The sequence below is a fragment of the Mobula hypostoma genome, chromosome 28, assembly GCF_963921235.1.
Source record: "Mobula hypostoma chromosome 28, sMobHyp1.1, whole genome shotgun sequence".
In the NCBI taxonomy this organism is placed as follows: domain Eukaryota; kingdom Metazoa; phylum Chordata; class Chondrichthyes; order Myliobatiformes; family Myliobatidae; genus Mobula; species Mobula hypostoma.
The window spans coordinates 15,706,722-15,727,190 of NC_086124.1; the positions used below are offsets into that span (position 1 = coordinate 15,706,722).

At 45.6% G+C, this 20,469-nt stretch overlaps 2 non-coding genes and 2 pseudogenes across 2 annotated transcripts; 2 read left to right on the forward strand and 2 right to left on the reverse strand.

Annotated features, from left to right (window-relative positions):
* LOC134338864 (histone H2A type 1-like) overlaps positions 1-20,469 on the forward strand; it is a 597,857-nt pseudogene that overhangs the window by 86,654 nt on the left and 490,734 nt on the right.
* The window catches only part of LOC134339083 (histone H2A-like), a 211,734-nt pseudogene that overhangs the window by 37,825 nt on the left and 153,440 nt on the right, over positions 1-20,469 (reverse strand).
* On the forward strand, positions 1,308-1,389 carry trnal-aag (transfer RNA leucine (anticodon AAG)). The gene has a single exon. It is a non-coding gene; the product is annotated as a tRNA-Leu (tRNA).
* Positions 1,983-2,056, reverse strand: trnat-agu (transfer RNA threonine (anticodon AGU)). The gene has a single exon. It is a non-coding gene; the product is annotated as a tRNA-Thr (tRNA).

Here is a 20,469-nt window from a genome sequence, read left to right on the forward strand (position 1 = left end):
ATCTTACAATCCAAGACATGGTTTGAAGTAATCGAGTCATTCACTCTTCACGCCAATCAGTTGATCGCATTTCTCCCTGCGCATCGTGAACCGTGGTATTGGTCAGGGAAAATGCGGACGGAGCCCTCGATCATTGACAAGACGGGAAATAAATTATTAATAAAAAGTGTCATATTGATAAGATCGGTGGAAGTGCGCAGTTGGCTAGACGATCTGTTGAGCCATGACGCAATTGATTGCCAGAGCTTCCTGCTGATATATACAAATGTTTGCGTTTTTTCTGGTTCAGGAAAGAACCTGGAACTTGACGCCTCACAAACGTATGTGTGTAGCCGTGTTGTACACACAGCGCTAGAATAACCACACGGAGTCGTTGAGTTGGAGTTGCGATGAAAGAGATTTATTCAAACTTCGCGGCCTGCTTTAAAGCCTTCCCGTTCCCACCCTCCCTGGGTGGGACTACTGTGGGGAATGCATATTCCCAGACCCTTTCCGCGCGCGGGATTTTGCCCCTGCTCGTGAAGATGGCCTGGCGCCCTTTTTGGGGCCGGCCCTCTGTCTGCGCGCGTTGTTGTGAGCCGGTTCGTGTGTGCTAGAAAGTGGGTCGCTGCACGTGTACAATTTACCTGGTACCTAGTCCCGTCATAAGCACTGTTTAAGGATGGTAATCTTCATTAGTTTTCAAATTAAAAATTCTAATTTGGGGGGCAACGGGCAGTAGAGTGCTGATGGAACAGTTTCCGGCGCAGTGCAATTGCAAGTCAATACTATTTAATCAAACAACTTCAAAAAATATGTTTCAGTCAAATTGGGGGTTTGTGGTGGTGAGTTTTAGAACGGCTTTAAATATCCCAGAAAGATCTGAGTATAGATATTGGAGAACCGTTGTCAATGTGAGTGTTTTAATTTGAAATGTTCGGCTATGGAAGCTGGGATTGGTCCATGTGAATGAAAGTCTTGCAACATTTTGGAGTACATGTTAAAGGTCGCTGAATGTGACAAGACAGGTGGACAGGGAGTGAATTTACACTTTGCATCGGCTGGAAATGTGAATATTTAACCCTTGTGTTCCATTTGTGTGTTGAGAATACTCGTACTGACATCTGACTGCAATCCGACAGTTTGTAGAGGCAGCTCTGTACCACCGTTCTCTCTGGTCTGTTTTGGGTTGGAAAAAAAATGGAAAATTCATGAAGCCTCAAGCACAGTGTGTGGGAGAATGTTTCAACGCCTACACCGATGGTATAAACTTTGAAGATTAACGTGGTCAACAAATCTAGGTCACTGTATAATGGTTAAAAAAACATGGTAGTGTGGCCGAGCGGTCTAAGGCGCTGGATTAAGGCTCCAGTCTCTAAGGAGGCGTGGGTTCGAATCCCACCACTGCCATCGCGAGTGCATGTATTTGTTCTTTTCCGCCATGATTTTAGCTGCATTGAATTCCTAAATACTTTACAAAACAAAATGTTGCAGTAATGGTATCAAGGGCAAGGATATTACTGTGGGACTGCAGAACACTCCAGATCGGGTGGAGTTCGTGGCCTCTTTTATCAAACATAGCTGGTGTGAAATTATTTATCATATTATACTTAAAAGTATTGAAAGTAACATCCAGCTCATTCCTTTAACGCCATCTTTCGGGTTTTTTGAAACATGCAGCGAACTATTCGGATTTCAATAGGAAGGAGTTTTGAAACGCAGTGTGAAATCGTTTCTCAGTAAGACCAGGACAGGTTCATAAAGCAGATCATGGCCGCACTTTGTAAACCTTACACTTTAAAAACGCAATAGCAAGCTAATCGGAAATGTAATCTATTTGAACCGTCGTTCTGCACCGTTTTCGAGGAATTCTATACAATATTATTGTTCCATTTCATTTTGTGACATCGTGCTGTGTGAAATGTAATTTATAGTGTAATTGTGTTAAGTGTAATTTTCCTCAAAGCCGCCTTCATCACACGGCAACGCACACCATAACTTCAAGGCTCCGCTGGGATTTGAACCCAGGATCTCCTGTTTACTAGACAGGCGCTTTGACCAGTTAAGCCACGGAACCCTCGCGTTGTCCAGCAGCTGTAATAATGACAGTTCACTTGCATTAACTCTTCTTCATCTGCTAGCGAGAGAAATGCTTCAGATTCAGACCTGTCAAGATGGGATAAAACAAAGTAGACCACATTGAGAGACTCACCCCAAAATAGTCTGCATGCATAATAAACGTTCCTACTTTCACCACAGCTCACTTGTTTTCAGAACATTGCTTCAATTCACAGATATTCAGCCGGGAGGCAGTGGCAGATCCACCAGCCCCGAGACCTCACACGTGCGGAAGGACTGTCTCCACTTAAACAGAGAGAACAGCAGTAAATGTGTGCTGACGGTTTGGGGCGTTTGGACAAATCCGCTAAGCTGAGGATTGTTGTTAAGCATTTTTGTCAATAGGCCGAAGGAATAAAATTGCCCAGAGTTGCTGATAACAGGTGTTAATGTGTGCCGGGAGGGTGGCAATACGCAGGGAAAAGGGAAATGCTTTGGCCGGCCGATAGCTTATAATGAGCACCATGTGGGAAACTCGTAGCATTACTCAATAGATGAGAAATTGAACGGCAAGACAGCTCGGGTCAGATATATGGGATCACTTCTTTCGGTGATATTACTGAGCCTCAGAGAAAACAATTCTGAATTTGTCAAAGGTACCGTACGCACATGCATGGCAATAACCGGGTTAGGTCCCAATGCTTGTACGGAGACTTAAACCGCCTGATTCTGGGATCCACTCACATTGTATTCGCTAGGACCATGTTAAAGGCCTTGCTAATGTCCATGAAGACAACATCCGCTGCGTTGCTTTCATCACTTTCCTGGTAATTTCGTCAAAAAACTGCATACGATTGGTTAGACATGACCTGCCAAGGACGAAACTATGTTGAATAGCATTAATCAGGCCCTGTCTATCAAAATACTTATATTTCCAGCACCAAAACATTTACCATCACTGACATTAAGCTCACCGGGCTATAACTTTTCCGTTATTTTTAAAGCCTTTTTCAAGCAATGGAACAACATTAGCTGTCATTCAATCCCCCGGCAGTTCACCTGTGTCTGAGAACGATTTAAGTATCTATGCTAGGGCTCCTTCAATTTCTGCACCAGCTTCCCAAATGGTCTAAGGAGATATCTTGTCTGGTCGTGGGGATTTATCCACACTAATTTTCTTCAAGACAGCAAGTACCGCCTCCTCTGCAATCTGTCTCCGGTGCAAACCACACTGCTGTTTTCCTCACATCTATAGACTCCGTTCCTATCTGCTGAGGAAATAAAGGAGCAAGAAGTCCTATAAACTCTCCACCCACCTGTGACACCTCTACGCATATAAGCCCACGCTGATCTTCAAGACGACCAATTCTATATCTTGCTATCCTTTTGCTCTTAATATAGCTGTAGAAGCCATTGGGACTCTGAAAGTTTCAAAGATAAAAGTACATTTATCATGAAAGTATGTACACAGAATACAACTCTGAGATGTATCTTCCCACAGGCAGCCACGCAAAAATAAACAGAAACACCGTGGAACTTGTTCAAAACAAAAATATATCGAGCACCGAATGAGCGAAGTAAGAGAACAAATCGCGCAAATGGCACATAGCACACAGAATCTTAATCATCAAACCAAGGAGTCCTTGGAGCGGTCTAGGAAGGTTCAGTTTAATTCAGTTCAGTTCTGCTTGGTGTTGTGTAGGTTGTTGATCGTAGGCTGCAGAGCCACTGAGCGTCAAAGCGCTCTGATCAAAGTTGCAAACAATAGCAATAAAAAGGAGAAACCATTAACACATGTAACATCAACCATGGAGGAGACCGCACAGATCAAACTTTGTCGAAGACTCAAGACTCTTGAATCTTCCCCCCCCCCAACCCCACCACCCCGGCAGGCGCGGCCGAGAGGGAGAAGACCGGTTAAATGATGTAGGCTGACGGCAATGACCACCCGCTTGCTTCCGCTCTCATCCTCGTCGATTTCAACCTTCCTCGACGCTTTAATTGATGAGATTGGCAAGTAGTCATAGTCATACTTTATTGATCCCAGGGGGAAATGGAGCCGATCTTAGCTCTGTGCTCTCTCGTTAGACTGCGCACTCTGTTCGCAACCTCTCTAAATCCCCTCAGAGATACCAAAACGGCAGATCACTCAGTCGGCCCAAAAACACATGTTCAAACAATATATGTTGCACCGTTTCTTATCAAGTGGACTCCATACAAAATCTGAATACACTTAGCAAACTCGATCACATGTAACCCTTTTACTGTATGGGAGTTCCAGTCAATATGTGGAGATTTTAAATCAGCCACTACCACAGCCTTATTTTCCTTGCAACTGCCTGATAGCTATGCACAAATTTACTCCTCTGACTATTAGGTGTTCTATAATATAATCCCATTAATCCTTTTTTAAATTCCTGTTCCATCTATTTAGCCTCAATGGATGAGATGTCCAGTCTGTCCTGTCTGAACACTGCAGTGTCATTTTCCCTCATCAGTAATTCTAGCCCTCCCCCGTTAATCTCTCCCACTCTGTCACACCTGAAACAACGGACACCTGGAACATTGAGTTACCAGTCATGGACCTCCTTCAACCAGTGAGGCTGCTCCTCCTGCAACCAATGTCATAATTCCACGTGCTCATCCATCGTACCTGCAATGCTTTCTGTATTGAAATAGACACAACTCAGAACATTATTCCCATCATGCTCAACCTTTTGATTCTCGATTTTGTATGTTGTCTGAACAACATTGTTGCTCACAACTACTCCACAATTGCCCAGCCACTCTCGTTCTCATATCCCTGTAAATGAATTTAATCAAGAGTAAAATGATGTATATTGGAAGGTCTAACCAGGACTTATACCATGAATCATCCCCCTAATGACCCTATCACTTCAGGCTCTGAGGCTGACATGAAAGCATGCTTCAGGAGGGTGAATCCATGAAATGCAGACATCCCAGACGGCGTACCTGGCCAACCACTAAAGACCCGCCCTGGAGTGTTCACTATCTTTAACCTTTTGCTTCCGCAGTCTGAGATACCCACCTTCTTTAAGCTGTCTTCAGTTATAACCAAGACTAACGTGGTAACCTGCTTCAATGACTACTATTCAATACCACTGTGATCAAGTGCTTTGAGAAGTTGGTCATTGAACACATCAACTTCTACCCGAGAAGTAACCTACCAGTTTGCCTACCACCACAGCAGGTCAATAGCAGATGCCATTTCATTGGCTCTTTACTCAACAATGGAACATCTGGACAGTGAAGATAGATAAGTAGATCAGGATGCTTTTTCTCGACCACAGCACAGCATTCAATGCTATCATCCCCTCAAAACCAATCAATATGCTTCAAGACCTTGGCCTCAATATCTCCTTGTCCAAATGGATCCTTGATTTCTGCACCTGCCCAGTTGGGCAACAACATTTCCACAGTCTTCATCATGACAGGTGCACCAAAATTTTTTTCTGCTTAGTCCACCTGCTCTGCTCACTTCGTACTTACGATTGAGAGGCTACGCATAGCTCCAGTGCCTCCTTTGTTGATGACACCACTGTTATTGGCTCAATCAAAGGTAGTGACGAATCAATTGCGAGGAATGAGATTGAAAACATGGCTTAGTAGTTCCACAGTAACAACTTCTCATTCAATATCAACAAGACCCATGTGATGATTATTGACTTCAGGATGAGTAAGCCTCATTAGTGGGTCCTCATCAGAATATCGGAGGTGGAGATGGTCAGCAACTTTAAATTCCTCAGTGTTATTATTTCAGAAAATCTGTCCTGAGTCTAATACTCAAGTTCCATTAAAAAAAAACACAGCAGTACCTTTACTTTCTTAGAAGTTTGCGAAGATTTGGCACGTCATCAAAAATTTTGACAGATTTCTATTGATGTGCAGTGGAGAGTATATTGACTGATTGTATCATAGTCTGGTATGGAAACATCAATGTCCTTGTCCTGATACATCTTATATTAAAATAGATACTCTTCAATCCAACCTATTGTCTGCAAGTTTGCCCTCTCAACTGCTTATCCTTCCCCACAGTCTCTCTGCAAGCTGCATCTGCCTGTATACCAACTGTCCCATCCTCTGACTTATCTCATTGTTTCCCATCCCCTTGCCAAACTAGTTGGAACATTCCCAAGAGCTCCAGCAAAGCTACCCGAAGGATATTGGTCCCCTTCAAATTTTGGTGTAACCCGTCCTTTTTGTACCGGTCATACGTTCCCCAATAATCCACAGATTTGGCACTTTACCTCCTCAGACACACATCTACCAAATCGTACTGTCCTTACCCTCATTGATGCATGGTACAGACACCAATCAGAGATTATTAACCTTGAAGTCCTGCTTTTCGGCTTCTTGCCTAGCTCCCTGTATTCCATCTTCAGGGCCTCCTCCCTTTTCCTACCTATGTTGTTGGCACCAGAATATACCACACATTCTGGCTGCTCACCCTCGCAGTTTAGAATACAGTCGAACCGATATGAGACATCTGAACCTGGCACGTGGGAAGCAACATGCTATCCCAGATTCCCTTTCATGTTCACAGAATCTCCCGTCTACTCCCCTATCTATGGAATCCCCTATCACCATTGCTCTCTTCTCCCGCTTCCCTTCTAAGCCATAGAGCCAAACTCAATGCCTGAGAGCTGGTTGCTGCGGCTTTCCCCTGGTAAGTGGTTTCTCCCCATCTCGCCCAGCAGTTTCAAAACATATTGTTGAGTGGAATGGCCAGAGGGCTACACTGAACTATCTGTCTATTCCCTATCCCTCTCCTTACAATCACACATATACCTTCCTTTTGCAATTTAATATGGATTACAAATATTAGTGCCAGTGACTAATGGTTCCCCGCAGGGGTCGGAGCTGGAGCCGCTTCTCTTTATACTGTATATCAATGATTTGTATGGGTTTGTTGCCAGGTTTGCAGATGGTACGAAGATTGGTGAAGGGCAGGTAGCATTGCAGGCAGGCTGCAGAAGGACTTGGATTAGGAGAATGGACACGAAAGTGGCAAATGAAATACAATGTTGGAAAATGCATAGTCATGCACTTTAGTTGTAGAAATAAATGTGCAAACTGTTTTCTAAATGGGGGAGAAACTCCAAAAATCTGAGACTCAAAGGGACTTGGGAATCCGTGTGCAGATCACCTTAAAGGTTAACTTGCAGGTAACGTTGGTGTTGAGGAAGGCAAATGCCATTTTGGCATTCATTTCAAGAGGTCTAGAATACAAGAGCAGGGATGTGATGCTGAGACCTTACATTGTGAACAGTTTTGGCGTCCTCACCGAAGAAAAGATGTGCTGGTATTTTAGAGGGTCCAGAGGCGGTTCACAAGGATGATTCCGGTAATGAAAGGGTTATCATTAGATGGGAGTTTAGTGGCTCTGAGTCTGTACTCGTTGGAATTCAGAAGTATGGTTGGGGAGGAATCTCATTGAAACCTTACGAATGTTGAAAGCCCTAGACAGAGGAGATGGGGAAAGGATGTTTCCCATGGTGGGAGAGTCTAGGACAAGAGGGCATAGCCTCGACATAGATGGGTGCCCTTTCAAAACAGATGCGGAGAAATTTCTTTCGCCAAATTGTGGGGAATTTGTGGAATTTGTTGCCACATGCAGCGGTGGAGGCCAGGTCGTTGGGTATATTTAAGGTAGAAATTGATAGGTTCTTGGTTACAGGGAGAAGACGAGGAAGTGGGATTTAGGAGGAGGGAAAAAGGATCAGCCATGATTGAATGGCGGAGCTACTCGATGGGCCAGATGGCCTAATTCTGCTCTTGTGTCTTATGGTCTTATCCTCTTCCTTTTCAATCCCAAAGAAGGGTCTCTGGCTGAAACGTCGACTATTTATTCACGTCCATAGATGCTGCTTGACCTGCTGAGTTCCTCCAGCGTTTTTTTTAATTCACGTGTTGCTCTGGATTTCCAGCATCTGCAGTTTCCCTTATGTTTATCAAATTCAGAAATCAGATTTGTAAACAGAGTGGGAGCACCCACTATTCCTTAAAGTTTAGCTTGCAGCTTGAATTGGCGGTAAGGAAGGCAATTGCAATATAAGCATTCATTTCCAGAGGACTAGAATATAAAAGCGAAGATATAATGCTGTACATGAGAGATTCTGCAGATGGTGGAAACCGAGAGGAGCTCAAAGAAAATGCTGGAGGACCTCAGTGGGTCAGGCAGCATCTCTGCAAAGGAATAAGCAGTCAACATTTCAGGCTGAGACACTCCACAGGACTTGACATTTCACGAGGAATGTGATGCTGAGGCTCTATAAAGCATTGGTCAGACAGCACTTGGGTTGTTATGAGCAGTTTTGAGTCCCTTATATAAGAAAGGATGGAATCGTAAATATAGAACAGTATATCACTAGAACAGGCCCTTTGACGCACAATGTTGTGCCGAAAGAATTAAATTATTAACCAAATGACCAAAGAAACTTCTGCCTACACATTGAATTCCCCCAATGACAACAAGCCCATTGTTTTTACATGTTTCCTTAATCTGCATGCATGTATGTTCCTCAATGTCCTGATAGCTACTGGGGGGCGGAGAGTCTGTAGTATAATCCCCTAAGAGTGATTTCACACTTCCTATTTTTGTTCTACCATATACTGCAGGCTCAGTGGACAAGCCCCCATTCTGTCCCCTCTGACTGCAGCTGTGAATCTGTCCCTGATTAGTAATGTAACTCCTCCCGCCCCCATCCTTTACACCTCTCACTATCTTTTCAAAAATACCGAAGCCCTGGAATATTAATCACCCATTCCTGTCCCTCTCTCAACCAAGTCTCTGTAATGGCCATAAAATGATGCTAACCCATGCTCCAAGTCCATCTCCTTTATTTATAACACTCCGAGCATTAAAAGACGCACACTTCAAGCTATCCATCGTCTCACATCTATTACTTTACTCCTGCCCGCTTTTACTCCCTAACATTTACCTTCCTCTCCATCCCTACACTTTCTGACCTGATGCTCTGGTTCCCAATCTCCTTCCAAATTAATTTAAACCTTCCTGAGCAGCACGATCGAACCTTCAGGCCAAGATATTGGTTCACCTCCAGTTTAGGTGAATCCATCCTTTTTGTACAGGTCACTCCTGACCCAGAAGATCTTCCAATAATCCAAGAACCTGAAACCCTGCTCCTTGGTTTCCCAGCGCTCATTCATCTGTACTATCATCCTATTCCTGCATTGACTAGTATTTGGCACGGGGAGTAATCTAGACGTTTGTACCTTGGAAGTCCTGCTCTTCAGTCTCTTTCCAACTCTCTATACTCACTGTCCAAGACCTCTTCCCTCTACCTACCAATGTGCACCTCGACCTCTAGCTGCTTACCTTCCCCCTTGAGAGTATTCTGCAGCTGCTCTGGGACATCCTGGACCCTAGCACCTGGGAGGCATCGTACCATCTTGAGACATGACCAAGACATGACATCTCTTTCACAGCTAAATAATATGCTGTCCCCTTACTGTTGAATCTCCAATCACCATCACTCCGTCTGGCCTTAGCCTTCCCTGGAGAAAAAAATTCCTCTCATGCCCAGTGACCAGGATTCAGAATCGGGTGCAGCAATAATTACAGAGTTCAACGCCAAAAGTCACTTTTGAACTTGCCTCTGGATTCAACAACTATAATGGTTAAATATTCAGCACGCAGCCGATTTCAACTTCTTCTCATTGTAAACTCAGTGTGTCATGAAGAGGGATGAACGAGTGAATCTCTTCCCATATTCAGAGCAGGTGAACGGCCTCTCCCCAGTGTGAATTGACTGGTGACTCTGTAGGTCAGATGTCTGAGTGAATCATTTGCCACTGTATGGACAATTGAATGGTCGTCCCCATTGTGAACTAACTGGTGTGCCAGTATTTGCGATGACTAAGTAAATCCTTTCCCTCAGTCAGAGCAGGTGAATGGCCTCTCTCCCTTATGAACTGATTATGTGTCCGTAAATCCCTTAGAACAACGAGAACAGGTGAATGGCCTCTCCCCAGTGTGAACTGACTGGTGACTCTGTAAGTCAGATGACTGAGTGAATCTCTTCCTAGTCAAAACAGGTGAACGGCCTCTCCCCAGTGTGAACTGACTGGTGTGCCAGTCATTGAGATGACTGGGTATTATCCTTTTCTTCAGTCAGAGCAGTTGAATGGACTCTCCCGAGTGTGAACTGATTGGTGTCTCTATAGACTGGATGACCGAGTGAATCCCGTCCCACACCTGGAACAGGTGAACAGCCTCTCCCCAGTGTGTACTCGCTGGTGTCTCTGTATGGTGGATAATTAAGTGAATCCCTTCCCACAGTCTGAGTAGGTAAATGCCTTCTGTCAAGTGTGAATTCACTGATAAACCTTCAGTTGAGATGACTGAGTGAATCCTTTCCCAGAGTCTAAGACGGTGAACGGTTTCTCCCCAGGGTAGATAAATGAGAGCAACACACATCAAAGTTACTGGTCAACGCAGTAGGCCAAGAAGCATCTGTAGGATGAGGTGCAGTCGACGTTTCAGGCCGAGACCCTTCGTCAGGACTAACTGAAGGAAGAGTGAGTAAGGGATTTGAAAGTTGGAGGGGGAGGGGGAGATCCAAAATGATAGGAGAAGACAGGAGAGGGAGGGATAGAGCCAAGAGCTGGACAGGTGATAGGCAAAAGGGGATACGAGAGGATCATGGGACAGGAGGTCCGGGAAGAAAGACAAGGTGTGGGGGACCCAGAGGATGGGCAAGAGGTATATTCAGAGGGACAGAGGGAGAAAAAGGAGAGAGAGAGAAAGAATGTGTGCATAAAAATAAGTAACAGATGGGGTACGAGGGGGAGGTGGGGCCTAGCGGAAGTTAGAGAAGTCGATGTTCATGCCATCAGGTTGGAGGCTACCCAGACGGAATATAAGGTGGTGTTCCTCCAACCTGAGTGTGGCTTCATCTTTACAGTAGAGGAGGCCGTGGATAGACATGTCAGAATGGGAATGGGATGTGGAATTAAAATGTGTGGCCACTGGAAGATCCTGCTTTCTCTGGCGGACAGAGCGTAGATGTTCAGCAAAGCGGTCTCCCAGTCTGCGTCGGGTCTCGCCAATATATAAAAGGCCACATCGGGAGCACCGGACGCAGAATATCACCCCAGTCGACTCACAGGTGAACTGTTGCCTCACCTGGAAGGACTGTTTGGGGCCCTGAATGGTGGTAAGGGAGGAAGTGTAAGGGCATGTGTAGCACTTGTTCCGCTTACACGAATAAGTGCCAGGAGGGAGATCAGTGGGGAGGGATGGGGGGGGGGGGACGAATGGACAAGGGAGTTGTGTAGGGAGCGATCACTGCAGAATGCAGAGAGAGGCGGGGAGGGAAAGATGTGCTTAGTGGTGGGATCCCGTTGGAGGTGGCGGAAGTTACGGAGAATAATATGTTGGACCCGGAGGCGGGTGGGGTGGTAGGTGAGGACCAGGGGAACCAGGGGAGGGAGGTGTCGGAAATGGACCAGGTAAACTTGAGGGCAGGGTGAAAGTTGGAGGCAAAGTTAATAAAGTCAAGGAGTTCTGCATGCGTGCAGGAAGCAGCGCCAATGCAGTCGTCGATGTAGCGAAGGAAAAGTGGGGGACAGATACCAGAATAGGCACGGAACATAGATTGTTCCACAAACCCAACAAAAAGGCAGGCATAGCTAGGGCCCATATGGGTGCCCATAGCTACACCTTTAGTTTGGAGGAAGTGGGAGGAGCCAAAGGAGAAATTATTAAGAGTAAGGACTAATTCCGCTAGACGGAGCAGAGTGGGGTAGAGGGGAACTGATTAGGTCTGGAATCCAAAAAGAAGCGTAGAGCTTTGAGACCTTCCTGATGGAGGATGGAAGTATATAAGGACTGGACATCCATGGTGAAAATAAAGTGGTGGGGGCCAGGGAACTTAAAATCATCGAAAATTTTAAGAGCGTGAGAAGTGTCACGAACATAGGTCGGAAGGGATTGAACAAGGGGTGATAAAACAGTGTCGAGGTATGCAGAAATGAGTTCGGTGGGGCAGGAGCAAGCTGAGACAATATGTCGGCCAGGACAGGCAGGTTTGTGGATCTTGGGTAGGAGGTAGAAACGGGAAGTGCGAGGTGTGGGAACTCTCCCGTCTTCAACCCCCCTCTTCTTCATGGACACCCGGCTCTGGTCTTCTGCCTGCTCTGGATCTCTTTATTGCTAACTGCCGACGGGACATCAACCGTCTCGACTTCACCACACCTTGTCCCCATTCCAACCTCACTCTTTAGGAACGCTCTGCTCTCCACTCCCTCCACCCTAATCCTAACCTTAATATTAAACCCGCCGATAAGGGGGGTGCTGTTGTTGTCTGGCGTACTGACCTCTACCTTGCCGAGGCACAGCGACAACTCGCGGATACCTCCTCTTATTTACCCCTCGATCGTGACCCCAGTAAGGAGCACCAGGCCATTGTCTCCCACACCATCACCGACTTTATCCGCTCAGGGGATCTCCCATCCACTGCTACCAACCTTATAGTTCCCACACCTCGCAATTGGCTTTTCTACCTGCTACCCAAGATCCACAAACCTGCCTGTCCTGGCCGACCTATTGTCTCAGCTTGCTCCTGCCCCACCGAACTCATTTCTGCATACCTCGACACTGTTTTATCACCCCTTGTTCAATCCCTTTCGACCTATGTTCGTGACACTTCTCACACTCTTAAACTTTTCGATGATTTTAAGTTCCCTGGCCCCCACCGCTTTATTTTCACCATGGATGTCCAGTCCCTATATACTTCCATCCCCCATCAGGAAGGTCTCAAAGCTCTACGCTTCTTTTTGGATTCCAGACCTAATCAGTTCCCCTCTACCACCACTCTGCTCCGTCTAGCGGAATTAGTCCTTACTCTTAATAATTTCTCCTTTGGCTCCTCCCACTTCCTCCAAACTAAAGGTGTAGCTATGGGCACCCGTATGGGTCCTACCTATGCCTGCCTTTTTGTTGGGTTTGTGGAACAATCTATGTTCCGTGCCTATTCTGGTATCTGTCCCCCACTTTTCCTTCGCTACATCGACGATTGCATTGGCGCTGCTTCCTGCACGCATGCAGAACTCGTTGACTTTATTAACTTTGCCTCCAACTTTCACTCTGCCCTCAAGTTTACCTGGTCCATTTCCGACACCTCCCTCCCCTTTCTAGATCTTTCTGTCTCTGTCTCTGGAGACAGCTTATCCACTGATGACTACTATAAGCCTACTGACTCTCACAGCTATCTGGACTATTCCTCTTCTCACCCTGTCTCTTGCAAAAATGCCATCTCCTTCTCGCAATTCCTCCATCTCCGAACACATCTGCTCTCAGGATGAGGCTTTTCATTCTAGGACGAGGGAGATGTCTTACTTTTTTAAAGAAAGGGGCTTCCCTTCCTCCACTATCAACTCTGCTCTTAAATGCATCTCCCCCATTTCACGTACATCTGCTCTCACTCCATCCTCCCGCCACCCCACTAGGAATAGGGTTCCCCTGGTCCTCACCAACCACCCCACCAGCCTCCGGGTCCAACATATTATTCTCCGTAACTTCCGCCACCTCCAATGGGAGCCCACCACTAAGCACATCTTTCCCTCCCCCCCTCTCTGTGCATTCCGCAGGCATCGCTCCCTACACAACTCCCTTGTCCATTCGTCTCCCCCATCCCTCCCCACTGATCTCCCTCCTGGCACTTATCCGTGTAAGTGGAACAAGTGCTACACATGCCCTAACACTTCCTCCCTTACCACCATTCAGGGCCCCAAACAGTCCTTCCAGGTGAGGCAACACTTCACCTGTGATTCGACTGGGGTGATATTCTGCGTCCGGTGCTCCCGATGTGGCCTTTTATATATTGGCGAGACCCGACGCAGACTGGGAGACCGCTTTGCTGAACATCTACGCTCTGTCCGCCAGAGAAAGCAGGATCTTCCAGTGGCCACACATTTTAATTCCACATCCCATTCCCATTCTGACATGTCTATCCACGGCCTCCTCTACTGTAAAGATGAAGCCACACTCAGGTTGTAGGAACAGCACCTTATATTCCGTCTGGGTAGCCTCCAACCTGATGGCACGAACATCGACTTCTCTAACTTCCGCTAGGCCCCACCTCCCCCTCGTACCCCATCTGTTACTTATTTTTATGCACACATTCTTTCTCTCTCTCTCCTTTTTCTCCCTCTGTCCCTCTGAATATACCTCTTGCCCATCCTCTGGGTCCCCCACACCTTGTCTTTCTTCCCGGACCTCCTGTCCCATGATCCTCTCGTATCCCCTTTTGCTATCACCTGTCCAGCTCTTGGCTCTATACCTCCCCCTCCTGTCTTCTCCTATCATTTTGGATCTCCCCCTCCCCCTCCAACTTTCAAATCCCTTACTCACTCTTCCTTCAGTTAGTCCTGTCGAAGGGTCTCGGCCTGAAACGTCGACTGCACCTCTTCCTGCAGATGCTGCTTGGCCTGCTGCGTTCACCAGCAACTTTGATGTGTGTTGCTTGAATTTACAGCATCTGCAGAATTCCTGTTGTTTGCAGATAAATGAGAGAATCGCTTTCCACAGTCTGACCAGATAAACGGCCTCTCTCCACTGTGAACTTGCTGATGTTATCATAAGGAGGTGGCTGGGAACGGACCCAAGTGCAAGACACAGACACTGAAGTACAAGGGACTGGACTAGGATACAGGCTGAGGGCAAGGACATGGACACGAAAACCGAGAACCCGGAACAGGACTGGACAAGCGGGCTAGGAGCCCGGGTTTGGTCTCCGAGCCAGAGACTGGACAAGGACCCAGTACCTGGATCTTGCCTCTGGCTCGGACCCCAGAACTGGGCAAGGACGAGACTTGGCAGGCGAGCAGGACGAGGCTGGGATCTTCAGGCTTGAGGCTAGAGGCGAGGCTTGGCAGAAGGCAGGCGGCTGGAATTTTCAGGCTTGAGACTAGAGGCGAGGCTTGGCAGGATGCAGGAAGCTGGAGTCTTCAGTCTTGAGGCCGAAGGCTAGAGGCTCCTCCTGGGCAGGGCGCGGATCACCACCCGACAGAGGCAAGGGACAGAACCAACCGTAGATAACGGCAATACGGCCTGGCTTACCCGACCTAGGCAAGGGACAGGAAGGGAGGTAGGTACAGGGTGGCTGCAGGACAAGACTACAGACGAGACAAGGCGAGAGTTACCAGCAAATACAAGGCAGGGCTTCAGGCGAGGAAACGGAAGGCAGAGGAAGGGATATAAGGAGTAAGGATAAGAACAATCCAGCAGCTCCGCCCTGGTCTCTGACGGTATTTATGCCTCCAGCCCCACCGAGCATCAGCTGGCTTAATTAGAGCTCAACAAGAACAGAAGCAGGGTAGACAGGAAAACCTGGAGCAAGGGTCGATGGACCAGACCGTGAACCGGAATACGGACTTCACGGACCGGACCATGACAGATGTACCTTCAATAGAGATGACGGAGTGAATCCCTTCCTACAGCCTAACAGGCGAATAGCCTGTCCCCAGTGTGAACTTGCTGGTGTGTCTGCAGGCCGGAAGACTGAGAGAATCCCTTCCCACACACAAAACAGATGAGTGATCTCTCCCCAGTGCGAACTCGCTGATGTTTCAGTAGGGTGGATGAGTGAGTGAATTCCTTCTCACATTCAGAACAGCTGAATGGCCTCTCTCCAGTGTGAATTCGCTGGTGTGCCGGGAGTTCAGATGTCCGAGTGAATCCCTAATTGAGCCAGTCCTAACTGACTGGTGTCTACAAGTAAGGAAATCCAGGATCTAATTGCACAGGAGGGTCTTGAGGCCGAGGTCTCGGAGTTTACTGACTACTTTAGAGGGGATAATGGTGTTAAATAACGAGCTGAAATCAATAACGAGCGTCCTGATGTATGCACCTTTGCTGTGGAGATGCTCCAGGGTTGCGTGAGTGAGATAGCACCGGCTGTAAACCTTTTGCTTTGGTAATCGAATTGAAGGAATCCAAGACGCCTCTCAGACAGGAGCTGATTTATCAAGGACAAGACGCTAAACGGAGTTGATGCGTGGAGGGATCTTGGAGTCCACGTTCATAGCTTCTCAAAGGTGGCAACAGAAGTTGATGGGGTGGTGAAGAAGGAATATACCATACTTGCCTTTAGTACTCGAGGCATTGAGTTCAAAGCTCAGGAAGTCATGCTGCAACTTTGGAAAACTTTAGTTAAGCCGCATCTGGAGTATTGCATACATACATTTCTGTTTGCCCAATTATAGAAAGCGATATCTTGGCTTTGGAGAGGGTGCAGTATAGGAACATCAGGATGCTGCCTGGAATGAAGGGTATGTGATATAACGAGAGATTAGACAAATTTAAGTTGTTTTCTCTCGAGCGTCGGAGGCTGAGGGGAGACTTGACAGAGTTTTATCAGACAAGGAGAGGCATAGATAGAGTAGACAGACAACATCTTTTCCCCCAAAGCTGAAATCCCTAATTCCAAAGGGCATGCATTTAAAGTAGGAGTGTGTAATTTTTAAGGTAGATGTTAGAGGCAAGTTTTCTACGCCTAGAGTGATGGGTGCCTTGAATCCGCTACCAGGCGTGGTTGCAGAGACGGATACATTCGGGACTTTTAAGAGACATTCAGACAAGCAGATGAATGTGAGGAAAATATATGGGTATAGACAGTGTATCGGCATAAGAGTTGAGTTTAGTTGCAATCTGATTATTAATTTATTTGGTTCAGTAGAAAATCGTGGTCCTCATGCTGTGCTGATCTATGTTGCATGTTCTATTAACGCTGGGTTCGAAATAATCTGTAAACTTTAAAGAAGCTCCTGTAACATTTTTGTGCAACATTAAGCCCTTCATTGAGGCCATTGTTCCAGGACATCTTTGCATTATGACTTCCACATGTTTCGCATTATTACAATGACACTAGTCAAAGAAAGACACTTCACTTCGAATAAGTAAGAGACACATGACCGCTCAGACGCCGGTCTTACATATGATATCAGAATTTAGTCTGTCTTGCTGGGCAGATCATGTTTCATATCCTGTTGGTCTGTTGATGCATCTTCTCATTAAATGACTATACGACGGTGTATTATGCACCTCGTCTAAGCTTCTCGATGCCATAAGGTTGATCAGTTACGCCAGCACCACACTAATGTGTTCATCCAGTGTCACCCGATTCCACGAACATCAACAGAAGAAATTCTGCGTATGCTGGGAATCCAAAGTAACATAGCAAACACGGAACGTTGACACAGGTGTAATTTCCACTCTTTTCCAAATCATTTTTCTGGATGTGGAAGATGTTTGATTTGTTCTGTGGAACAGCTGGCCAGGAAGAAAAGCATCAATTAGCTGATCTCTGTTCATGTTCAGGTGGAATGTAGAGACCGAGGTCTCTCCTCGGTACTGAGCAATTAACGGTACGCCTTTTTGCTCCGCAATCAGACTGGAATCCAGCGACAAGATGGGCCTGGGCAGATCTTCAAACGCAAGGGAAACAAAGGAAAGCCCGAAGACCAGTTGAAATTAAGATGGTTTGATTATATAACACAGCGACCAAACGGCACGAAAGAACAACGGCATTCAGTCTTTACCATTTTCACTCTGGACTTTCACGACCACTCTAAAGAGTAAGCAAGAATAAGTTACATTAATTCTGCATCAAACCTCCAGAAACCTTTCAAAGCCGCCTCACAGAAGAACCCTCGTCATTATTCCGTGATTTCATTTTGTGAACGCTCTGCTCTCGCAAGCCCAGTTCTCAGTCCTCCCCATCTGTACAAGTATCAGCTTTGAAACTATGTCTGTCAATCAAGCACACTATTCCCTTGAACTAATCTCACATACAACAGAATCATGACGGAAATGAAAAGAACAGTACGTCAACCAAAACAACCCCCACTTATTGTCATTCAGTTATTCCATGGACGCATTCTTATCTCAAAGACACCATTTCACCGTATCTCCGTCATCATATCATTCTCTGGATCCGATACTCTACCAACTTTATAAAAGAAAATAGAGGGCACAGATGAAAACAATATATGCGCAGATGATCACAATATATGCGCAGATGATCACAGTCTCTCGGATCCCCATCCTTGCGTACAGATTATGTAACACCACACGTAAACACTAAGATACAAATATTTCCTCTATTTATCAGAGTGTAACTGGTAATTTGAACCATTGCTTGGACGGAGAATTAGACAATGATTAATATACTCTGTACACGTTAAAAGTTGGTATCAAATTATTGAACCATGCTTAGCTAAATACTTATAAAGAGTTATGATGAAGAAAATACGCTCAGACGTATATTAACATTATTTCTACTCTTCAGCTGAGAATAGTCTTTAACTGCCCCACAGGCTAGACTGGGGAATTATATGAATTATATAAACTTACCCTTCGGACCATGATGTATGGCCCAAAAGAAGCAGTGGAGTCAACTAAGCAGAATAATGTGATTTGAGCGGAGATCCACAGATGTACGCTAGAATTTTATGGTAGAGATCGCTGGAACATTGATCTTGGTACAGATTTGTATGACAATTATTTCACCAGCAGGGGGTAGTGTGAAATTTATTGTATGAAAGTCACGACAAGAATATTGAAAGTAATAACTACGCAGCGTTGATATAAAATTGTCTTAGTTATATTTCAAATATGATGCACGTTTGTATGAAGAATAAGAACTTACACAACATTTGGAAATTATATTTCAGTATGGTGAATTAAGAACTGCGGATGGTATCCAAATCTAGACGATAATGGAAGACTGAACCGGTGAACACGTTAGGGCATGGATTCCCAAGCGGGGTGCATGGAACCCTTAGTTAATGGAAGATCCATGGCTTGATAAGGGTTGAGAAATCCTGCCTTACAAACATCATAACTTCACAGTTAAATCACTAAGCAATCGTAATCGTTTCTCATAGCGAACTCCAAAGAAAATACTTATTTTACGATGAAGCATGCGAAGCATTCTCAATCCATCTAAAGGGAATAGGAAACAGAGCACAGAAACGTAAAGTATATCTTCATCTTTCATTGTTTCTTTGGCTGTGATGGTAAATGTCCAGTAGGGGGAGCCTACTGAACAGAAGACGACCGACAGTGGATGGAGTTGTAAACTGTGCCAAGATTTCTTCGAAATGACTTATCGAAGGTGCTTAGGCTCTCTGCTCCCTTAACAAGACCTGCCCCTCCCCAATATTTATATCATCAGGATACTTGGAAATAAAGCCATCAATTCTGTTATCCAATTCATTGGCACATAACGTGAAAAGAAGCTAACCCAACATTTCACCCTGCGAGCACTATTAGTTACCAGCAGCTAACCAGAAAAGGCCCTCTTTATTCTTACTCTTTGCCTCTGCCTGTCAGTTAATCTTCTACCCATGTCAATACCTTTCCTGTAATATCAGAGTCTCTTATCTTTTTTAGCAGCTTCATTTTCACCACCTCGTCAAAGGCCTTTTAAAAATCCAAGTAAACAACATCCACTCACTCTCCCTTGCCTATCCTGCCTGTTATTACCTAAAATAATTCGAAATGATTTGCCAGGATTTTCCATCAAGGAAATCATGCTGACATCGGTCTATTTTATCAAGTACCTCGAAATAGATTCCAACATCTTTTCAACAATTGAAGTCAGGCTATGTGACAAACGATTTCCTTTTTTCTGCCTCCTTCAATTCCGGAAGACCTCCAGAACCATTCCTGAATCTACCGATTCTTGAAATATCATTACTAATGCCTCCACAATCTCTTTAGCTAGCTTTTTTCAATCCTGTGGTGTAGTGCATCCGCTCCAGCTGACCCATGCACCTTCAGAGCTTTCAGTGTTCCGAACACCTTCTCCTTAGTTATGACAACTACACTTCCTTCTGCACCCCGACACTCTCGAATTCACGGCATACTGCTACAGTCTTCCACAGCGAGACTGACAGAAAATACATAATGAGTTCGAGGCCCTTTCTTTGCTCCCATTGCTCCCACTCTAGATACATTTTCCGATTATTTTTATGTAGAGGATGGTCGGTGCAAGAAACGTGCTGTCAGGAAGTGCAGTAGCAATGTTTGAAGAGCATATCTACTGTTGCTTCTCTTTTACTCTTTAAACAACTGAAAAAGATTTTGGTATAATCTTTTATATTAGATTAGCTTTGTTTCATATTTCATGTTTTCTCCCCTCATTGCGTTTTGGGTGTCTTCTGTTGGTTTTTAAAAGTTTTCCAATCCTCTACCTTCCCAAATATTTTTGCTATGTTGTATGCTGTCCCGTTTGCTTTAATGTTGTCTTTGACTTCCCTTGTCGGCCACGGCAGTGTCATCCTCCCTTTAGTGTACTTATTCTTCTTTGGACCTGCGCCTTCCGAGTTGCTCCCAGAAAATCCAACCCTTGATGTTCTGCCGGTCAACCCTGCTAGTGGTCC